The following is a 10,825-nucleotide window of genomic DNA, read 5'->3' as shown; positions in this document are numbered from 1 at the left end:
CAGCCACTCCTTGGAAGGAAGGTTGGGCAATCTACTTCCATAGCGATACTGCCTCAGAAACCCAAGGAGTGGTTGCTGTGTCGGATCTGATTCAATGATAGTGAGTTTTTATACATACATATACATACTTATACACTTGTACACATACACATATACACATGTGTCCAAACTCCTATTACAAGTATGTGTCACTTAATGTCCATGATAATTTCAGTGGAGTGGGACATTATGTGATTTGGATGGTGTGCAAACACAATATTAAAACCTTATGGAAGCCTGCTTCTGGTTATCTTTGTTGCCACTGCTGCTGTTGCTGTTGCTACTGGGTCTACTGGCGGAGGCTGGAGGAACAGATGCTGGCAGCAGCAGTGGCTGAGAAGGCAGCAGCAGGTGTGCAGCAAAAGATATGAGTGAGGAAGGAGCGATATGTGCCTGAGCAGCAGGAGCAACCTGGGTGGCATAGCAGCCCCTGCTGCCACCACCTACCTACCAGACAAAGCCCAAGAGCCTTCACCTAGAGCCATGTCTTCTGCCTCACCTGTCTGTTTCCCACCTGGCTCTAGAGTCTGGGTTTGGGGTCTTTAAAACTATTAACCAAAGAACCACACCCATTGCTATTGAGTCGATTCTGACTATTAGAATGAGATAATTTTTTTTTGAAGGAGAGCTACTTCCCCTTTAAAACAAACAAACAAAGCCACAGACATATATTCAGTAAGATATGTCTAAATGGATATTAAGAAATACATCTCTGTATTTAGTTTTTGTTGTACTATTGTGTATGTACTCATATTTACTATCTTTTATCTTGTGTATTTCTTAATGAGATTATTTATCTTGGTTCAAGCTGTGCATACTCCACCCACATTTGGTGTTATATCTCCCATACCTTCAAATAACAAGTGTCTACTATCTAGAGAGCTATCACCACCCCTCATCCCTGGTAACTACCAGTGAATATTAGTTTCAGTATGTATATAGTTTTCAGTACCTTGTCTTTTTATAATAGAGAGATCATACAGTATTTGTCCTTTTGTGATTGACTTATTTCACTCAGCATAATATTCTCAAGTTTCATCCATGTTATAATATATTTTGAGAACTAATCATTATTCTTTATGGCTGCATAATATTCCATTGTACATATTTACTATATTTTTTGTTCATTCATCTCTTGACAGGTACTTAGGTTGTTTCCATCTTTTTGCTTTTGTGAATGATGCTGCAATGAACATATGTGTGCATATGATTGTTTGTGTCTTTAGTATTAGATCTGTAGGGTGTATATCTAGCAGTGGGACTGCTGGATCATAAGGTAGTTCTAGTTCTAGTTTTTAGAGAAAATGTCATATAATTTTCCATAGTGGTCATACCATTTTCCAATTACACTAGCAATGGATAACAGTTTCTATCTTCCTACAACATCGCCAGCATTTGTTATTTTCTGTTGTTGTTTTTTCAATCAGTGCCATTTAACAGGAATGAGATGATATCTCATTGTAGTTTTGATTTTTGTCTCTCTACTGGCTAATGACTGTGAGCATCTTTTCATGTATCCGTTGGCCACTTGAATTAAACTTTGTATTTCAAATATTTTATTTTTAATTTTAGAATTTCTATTTTTATATAGTTTTCACTTTTTTTGCTGAGATCCCCATCTGTTCACTAATTATGTTTCTCCTTTCCTTTATGCCCTTCAACATCTTAAGCTGTTGTTTTAATATTCTTGTATATTAAGTCCACTGCTGGGTCATTTCTCTATTGAGTGCTTCCCCCGTCCCCCCTTTCATTATGGGTTACATTTTTCTTCTGCTTTACATTTCTAGCTTATTATTATTATTATTATATGCTGGACATTATGAATAATACATGGTAGTGGGTGTGGATGATGTGTTTTTTCCTTTCAAAGGTGTTGGATTTTTTTCTGGTAGGTAGTTCAATTACTAGTGGTTTACCTTGATCTTGTAGAGGCTTGTGTTAAGAATTTGTTAGGATGAGTATATTTCAGTTTTGTTCATAGTCCTATGACATGGTCTTTATTCTCTTCATGATATTTCCCCAAAGGTGTGGAATTTCTGGAGTCTAAAATGAATCCATGAGGTGCTCATGAGTTCTCTGTACTCTGATTGATTTGCTAGAACTTCAAAGTCTTTCAATCTACTGTCTAATATTTCTAGTGGAGTTTTTTCCCTGTGCATGTGCAGTCTTGCTCTCATCCAAGAACCCAGAAGAAATCCCCCCACATAGACCTTTGGTATCCTTCATTTGTAGCTACCTGTTTTATTGTATCCTGCCCTGAAAATACCAGCTATATCAGTATCCCCAAGCTCCGATGTGCCTCCTTAACTAAGCATGCTCATGCTTCACATCCCTGCACTAGGATCTGGTAACTGCCCAGGCTGAAAGTCAAAGTGCATATGGGACTTAGATACATACATGTATCAAAGAGGTATCTCTTCTCTCAAAGATCACAGTCCTGCTGTCTATTTCTCATAACCCAAAATCATAACTCCATAATTTTTTTCCTGTTTATTTGGTTATAAAGTATATCCAGTGCCAGTTTATTCCATCATGGCCAGAAACCAAATTCATATGTATGTACATTATCCAAACCAACCTTTCATATCAAGAACATCTCCTTCATCTGTCATGTGCTTAGCACAGGGTAAAAAAATCACATTTTGGTCAGTTCAAAAAAGTCATGGGTGAGTTCTTCATACACTTTCCTTCCAACTTCCCCACAAGCAAGCAAGCAAGCAAGCAAATGAACCCATCATATTTTTTGAAATTTCTAGGCTGTTCCTCAGTAGTTCTTTCTAGACAAGCATAACCCAATATGTGTTCTGAGATATGCTAGCTCCACAAGATGTTAAAAGGTATTCTGGGGTAAAAGTTTCCCTGATCAAGTACTTTTGGAATGTCTGATGTTTCTTCCTGGAGAGTTCCTGGCAAGTTTTGTTGAAAACATTCATGTTTGTTAATTTTCATTACTGAATGTTCAAAACTTTGATTTAGTTGATGTTTCCCACACTTAATTGATTGGAAGAACATTTTATTCACAGAATATTCATTAATTTGGGGAATATGTGCTCTTCTGATTCATGGATTATCTGACCTCTTATCTATTTTCCCCAAAGTTTAGGAAAAATACTATTCAGAAGGGAAAAGGAGTGGTTTTAGGTTTGACAAATGAGTCAAATGGAACGTTTTTGGTGGGGTCAACAGTTAAATAAATAACTTAAATCTTTCCAGGAAACTATGTGTTTGGATTTCACATCCCAAGTGTGCAAACAAGAAGATGCCATAGGAAAAGGAACTTTTTCTTTTAATGCTGAAGGACTCAGATCAGAACATTTATTTCATAAAGGTCTAGAAATCTGGAAATATCACCCTAGCTCATAAAGGCTTACCTTCACAGGTATTTCATATATGCTGTATTTTTTTTAAAGACAATAACTCACATATATAAATTTTATTAACCATTTATTTTTATTTTTATTTTATTGTGATTTGTGTGAAGATTTACAGAGTTAGTAATCATTTTTTAAGTCTCCTAAAATACTTTTGGAAACATTTTCCAGCTTAACCACTTTTTTTAACAGCAAATGACATCATGGCTATTGATATATATCATTTTATAATTGAGATTAGAAATGCTTTTCCACTCCTACAAAGAGCAACTACTGAAAAGTTTGTCATCCCCAAAAGTATGCACTTGGAAAATGTGACTGTCAGGAAACCCCGAAACATAGCTCTGTGGAAGTCAGCTAAATGCAAAAACTCCTCCCTAGGGAAATTGCCCAGTTGGGGTGAGTAGCATACCCCACAATCTTGGGGAATTTCAGGGACCCAAAAAGTGTGGTCCCACAAAGAGAACTTAGTTTCAGAGAATTTCAGGGTGAGAGATGCTCTTGCTGAGCTCTCTTGCTGAGTATGCTGACATCTACCTGCCTTCACCTCTGTTATGGATTGAATTGTGTTACCCCAAAATAAATGTTGTAAGTCTTAACCCTTATACTTGTGGATACAATCACATTTGGGAGTAGATTTTTTGTTATGTTAATTATGATACATTTGGGTAGAGAGTGCTTTAATCCAATCATTTTTGAGATACAAAAGGGCAGAGTAGACACATAAGAAGGTGGACACAGGGAGAAGACCGACACTATCTGAAGATGACAGTCCACAATCCCAGGAACTCCAAGGACGGCTGGCTAGAGCAGCTGAGACAAGTACTTTCCCTCCCTCTCTGGAGCAGACAGAGAAAGTCCTCCCCTAGAGACAGTGCCCTGAATTTGGACTTCCAGTCTCCTAACTGTGAGAAAATAAATTTCTGTTCATTAAAGCTACCCACTTGTGTTATTTCTGTTACAGCAGTGCAAAGAAACTAAGACAGCGTCCTTCTGACTCACAGGCAGAAGCAAACTTGATGTACACTTATACATTCAATCCATTCATTTACTCAGTTATTCTTTTGCTAATTCAAAACTTACTTATTGAATGCCAGACACTATTCTAGAGATGCTAGGATACAGTGGTGGACAACACCCAGACCTTGCCCTCATGGAGTTTATATTCTAATGCAAAAGAGGAACAACCAATCAAGTCACAGGTTGAGAACTTCTAGGTGGGAAAATAAATCAGGTTAAGAGACTGGATAGTGATTAGAGAGGTACTACATCAGATAGGGTGATTAAAACACTCCTTTCTGAAGGAATAACATTTGTGTAGTGACCTGAATGAGGGAATGACCTAAAGAAATATTTAGGAGAGGAGCTTTCTAGGCAGAGGCATAGCAAGTGCAAAGGCCCTTAGGTTGAGCTTTTCTTTGAATCCAGTGACTCCCAAACACTAACTAGATGCATGAGAATCACATCTAAAAAACAAAACTTACTGCTATCGAGTTGATTCTGATTCATAGTGACCCCTGTTAGGTTTCCAAGGCTGTAAATTTTTACAGAAGCAGACTGCCTTTTCTTTCTTCCATGGGGTGGCTGGTGGGTCCAAACCACCAACCTTCTGGTTAGCAGCCAAATGCCTTAACCACTACACCACAAGATTTCCTTATTAGAATCACCTGTTGTTGTTATGTGCCGTCGAGTCAAACCCAACTCAGTGACCCTTCCTTGGGTTTCCAAGGCAGTATCACTACGGAAGTAGATTACCCCATCTTCCTTCTGAGGAGTGGCTGGTGGGTTTGAACCACCAGCCTTCTGGTTAGCAATCAAGTGCCTTAGGCACTATGCTACCAGAGCTCCTCAGAATCACCTAAGTAGCTTAAAAACAAATCATGTTCCAGGGCTTCATGATCTGAGACCAATTTAGTAAACCAGAAGTGGAGCCAGTAACCTAGATTTTAAAAGAAAAAGCTTCTCCAAAGTTTTGATCCATATCTCAGTTTAGGAAACTCTGATCTAATCCAATAGCTTTATTTTATAGATGAAAAAAACTGAGATCCACAGAGGGGAATGATTTTGCTCCTAGTCACAAAATGATAGATCCGGGCCTAGTTACCACACTCCCAAACTTCAACTAGTGCCCTTTCTCTTCTACTTTGCTGTCTTATCCTCTATTCTTTATTATTATTATTATTGTGATTTGGGTGAAGATTTACAGAGCAAATTCACTTTCCATACAGCAGTTCACATATACTTTGTCTCATGTCATTGACCACAGTTTACAATGAAACTGCTCCCCTCCCACTTCCTCCCGATAGTTACCTCTTCCCAGTGACCATCCCTCCATACTCTCCTGCACCCTGAGCTGTCTCCCTGTGCATAAGCAGTCCTTCCTTCTCCCATGATTGTTCTCTCCAGGGCGTGTGTCTACTTGAGGTAAATGTTTAACTCACATGCCTGTACTTTGTTTAGCTGTTATCCTCTATTCTTATTTCTTCTCCCCTTTCCCAACCAACAGAAGCCAAAAGAAGCATTTCTTCTCCAAAAAATAGTGATTATTGTTGTGTTGCTGTTATTGTAAATAATAACTATCATTCACTGGACATGTACTTTATTTCAGGCATCGTTCTAAGCACTTTATATGTATTAATTCATTTAATCTTCACAACAACACTATGAGATTGATATGCTTATTATTTTTCCTTTATAGATGAGGAAACTGATGCTGGAGAGGTTAAGCAATCTGTCCAAGATCACACAGCTAGTAAATGAGCCAGGCTGTCTTTCTCCAGAGTTTAAGTCCTGGACTCTACTGCATTGCTTTCTCGTGTTGACTTGGACAAGAATTCGGAGATGATCATTGCTGCTGTCATTGGCTCACATCAACAGGAAAATTCTGTTCCTCATCCTGTGACACCATTGTGTCATTACACAGGCAGCTGGGAGTGCACCTAAAGCCAATTGTATGCAAGTTCAGACTATGAAGTCTGTACCTGTGGGAAGCAACTGTAATGTGAACATGATTTATTTACTTTCTAGAACCTTCAGGTGATTCATGTTTCTTTTCAGTGATTTCTAAAACCAGTTTCTGCTGAGCACGGAGACGGGACAAGCTGGTGTGCTTTCCGTGTTTGATGGCAAAGCTTAGCATATCCTCTGAAGCACAGTTGTGTCCAAGTATCACTTTGTTGAGGCTGGGATTCTGGGCTCTGTCATTTATCTCAGTGTGGGAGCCTCATTTTATAGAGTGAACCCCTAAGATGAAGACATTATGATCCTTGTCTTCTAGGAACTCACAAGTAAATATAATTCATGGCAGATAGTAGCACAATTCTGTCAAAGTGCTAGAGGTACACTAAAAAACAAAACTCACTGCCATCAAGTCGATTCTGACTCATAGTGACCCCCACTTGGTTTCTGAGGTGGTAAATCTTTAGGGAAGTAGATTGCCCCATCTTCCTTCTGCAGAGCGGCTAGTGGGTTTGAACCTTCTGGTTAGCAGTCTAATGCTTAGGCACTGCATCACCAGATCTCCTTGCTAGAGGTATTACTCACTGTTGTCAAGTTGGATCTAACTCTTAGTGACCCGTCCTTGGGTTTCCAAGGTGGTATCTCTATGGAAGTAACTTGCCCAGTCTTCTTTCTGAGGAGTGGCTGGTAGGTTTGAACCACCAGTCTTCTAGTTAGCAGTCAAGTGCCTTAGGCATTATACCACCAGAGCTCCTTGCCAGAGGTGTAAAGGGTATAAAATGGCATGGACCTCATCTAACCAGAGGAAGGGTGAGAAAAACCAAGATCAACAGCAACCCAAGACTGATTCCCATGAGATATAAGTCATATATAACTCCACTCTCCAACACTTTTCACCATTTCTGATACTAGCCATCCCTGTGATGGCACTCTCTACTCTGCTAGGTTTGATAATTTGTTGCAATGGCCACAGAGAACTCACAGACCATACTCACAATTATGGGATTATTAGGAAAGTAACAACTTACAATTCAGGATCAGGTTCAACTTAGAAGTAACAGGAATGATTCAGGATACAATTCGTCAATCAGGACAGTTTCTTTTTGACTATGCTCATAGACAGGCTTCTCTCTCAGCCCTCGGCCCTCAGCCCTAGATTTCAGCCTTGTCTCTGCCCTGCTTGGGCAAGTGTTACAAAGCTCAACTCTGTCAATAAATGCCCAAAGGCAACCTACTCTGCTAAGAAGCCTCCAGGCCAAAAGCTCAGGTCTTTAGCTCTATGAGCCAGCAAGCCTAGCCTGCTGGTACTATGCCACTGCCATATTGTGCCATCTTTAATGTTATAGCTCTCTTCCTGTCTCCTGGGTCTAGGAGGTTCTCATCACAGGGAACCTGGGTCCGAAAGACACTCTTCACTCCTGGCTCTTCTTCTTTATGGTAGTGAAGTCCTCCTCCAACCACTGAGATTGGCCCCCTTTAAGCTTAGTGCAATGGCAAAACTGACCAACTCCCTTATTTACATTAGCAAAACTGTCCAATCCCCTTGGTGGGCCTTCAGCACCTTATTTGCTTAGTCCCATGAAGTCATTTTGTGGAAGTCACAAGATCATGGTAGTAAGACCATATAAAAGCATTTCACTACCCCTCAGAGGGCCATGGTGTTTAAAGTAGCTCATACCACCTGAAAGGAACAGGGAGCCTCTTGTTGGAGGCCTTGATTTCACAGGTAGACATAGGAGAAGGAAACTCCAGGAGGAGAGAATAGCCTCAGCAAACTCACATGGATGTGACATGGTTTGGCAGTTTTAGGGAAAGACGATGAATACAGATGTTAGGAAAAAAAAAGTGCATATACCTCATTATGGGTATAAATGGTATAATCCTACAAGCTAGGAGTTCAAGATGAGAAAGACTCTGTGATGTAATTTTATTATTTTTTTCAGTGCAATACCCTCAAATACCCAGACCAATAGTACAGAACACACTCCATAGGGATCCTTCTCAAGTACAAGCACATGGTTTACTAGTTACTATAATTCTCTTCCAAGTATCATGGTGGTATTTTTTAAAATTTATTCTTGGTAGATTTAATAACAGATTGCATGTCAAAGGTTCAAAAGGAAGGCATTGGATAGGAGGCTAGACCCAAGCGATCTCTCAGACCCATTCTGGTCTTGATGTTTTTCCATGTTCAAGCTAAATTGCTTGATCTTCTGTGAATCTCTGGTATCTAGATGAGATACTCTGGGCCCCTCCCAGTATTAATATCTTTAGAAGATGGTTGTCTATTTTATATCTCTTCCTGCAGAAAGGATTAAAGAGAGGCAGAGGTCTTGAAATTTAAAGCCGGCTGTGAAGATGGGGCCAGAGAGCACTTTGGAAACACAGGGTATTGTAGAGCTGGCTCATACTAGTTCCTGAGAGTTAAATATTACGTTTTTAGGAATCTGATGAACTGTCATTACTATAGTCATTATTATAACTGTATAAATTTACAATATGATAAACTATACTTAAAAAGAGGGGCAAATACTCAAAACTCATTGTTTCCTGATTACTACATTTTGCCATTACATATGATCTTGATGTTATTAATATCTGTTGTTTCTGCACAATGGAGCTACTATATAATGGTGTGGTACTGCCCAGCTTTTTGCACCTCTTCATTTAGTGATGTCATATTGGTGGCTTGAAGTCTATTGTGGTGGGAATATTTACACTATAAACATTGGTGAACACTACATAGCACTATAAATCAGGAAGGTCCCTGGGTGGTACAAATGGTTTGCTCTTGGTAGTTCGAATCTACTCAGTAGCACTGTGAATGAAAGACCTAATGTTCCACTTTCTTAAGATTGTTGTTGTTGTTATGTGACATCAAGTTGGACCCGACTCATATTGACCCTTCCTTGGGTTTCCGAGGCAGTATCACTATGGAAGTATATTGCCCCATCTTCCTTCCGAGGAGTGGCTGGTGGGTTTGAACCACCAGCCTTCCGGTTAGCAGTCAAGTGCCTTAGGCACTACTCTACCAGAGCTCCTTTCTTAAGATTACAGCCATTGAAAACTCTGTGGAACACAGTCTATTCTGACAAACATGGAATCACCATGAGTCAGAATCAAGTTGAGTGGAATGGGTTATAAATCAGGGAGTGACTTACTGTTTTGTTGATATCTAGACTTCAAAAAGTTATGAAGGAACTATTAATAATGCAAATTACACTTAAAAGTGTGTTATATCAATAGACATTAACACAGTGAATAGCACAAAAAAATTAAGAAAATATTTTTCATGTTGTGAGACTTACAATGAACTTTTTACCCAAAGAATTTGTTTTTTGTCCATGATTTCTGAGAGATAAACTGTGAAATCTTGGAATTTCCCTAGTAATTGAAATGTCTTATGAAGGCTTCAGACCACACCTGAAGGTTTATACTTATGAGGTGACTCCAGCCAGGCCAGAACCACAAGTGATATCTGCCAACCTCAGGGAGACAGGGCATGATTCAATCAATCCTGACTTTGTAATGAGGAGCCAGTAAAGGCTTTGGACACAGAAGTTCCATGTGCTTCTTGGTTGGTGATAGATGGCAATGCATGTGGAAGGGTAGTGCCTCTCTCTTTGGAACACAGAAGCTCTGTGTTGGGCACCCCCCAGACCTTACTCTATATGCCTCTTCATTTGTATCCTTTTTACAGTAATAAAACTGTAATCGTAAGTATAGTGCTTTCCTGTGTTCTGGAAGTTGATCTAGTGAATTATCAAACTTGAGGGAGTGGTGGAAGTCAGCAGGTCAGAAGTGAGGGTGTTGTGGGACCCCCAACCTTACAGCTGGCATCCTGAACGGACAGTGTGAGACTCTTGATTTGGTAGCCAGGAGGTCAGAAGTGAGGGTGTGATAGGGATCAACAAGCTTGCACCTGTCATCTGAAATCTTGGGCAGACTTAGCAGTCTAGAGGACAATGCCCTATAACTTGAGATCTGACCTAGTTCTGGTGGTTAGACTCAGAGGAAGAAGTACTACATTATGCAACAGGTATCAGAACTGAACAGAACAAAATTGAACTGATGGGAATTGATTGGATTCCTTCATTCAGTTGATATGAGAAGTAGAATAGGTAGACCTGATTTGCTTCTACCTCTTGTTACCCAATTCAGTGAAAAATCTCACACGTCGTTGATGAATGAATAAAGTTCAGACCAACATTCATAGTTTCACTTTAGTCTTGTTAATATAAATGAAAATGTGAACCGCCATTCATGCCAGAACTATACTTGGTCAGCTGCTACACTCCTGGCTACAATATGGACTTCAGTAGCACTCAATGAAAACTTCTTGTGAGTCTCTATTGGCTGTATGGAATTTACCATAACTAGTAATGTGTATGTTATTATAGTCTGTAATTTGTGTACTACACATCCTTTAAAAAATATATATCTATTATTATCATTTT

The sequence above is a fragment of the Orycteropus afer genome, unplaced genomic scaffold (assembly GCF_000298275.1).
Source record: "Orycteropus afer afer isolate SDZICR_OR568_19922 unplaced genomic scaffold, OryAfe1.0 scaffold00198, whole genome shotgun sequence".
Classification (NCBI taxonomy): Eukaryota; Metazoa; Chordata; class Mammalia; order Tubulidentata; family Orycteropodidae; genus Orycteropus; species Orycteropus afer.
This window is presented reverse-complemented; position numbering follows the sequence as displayed.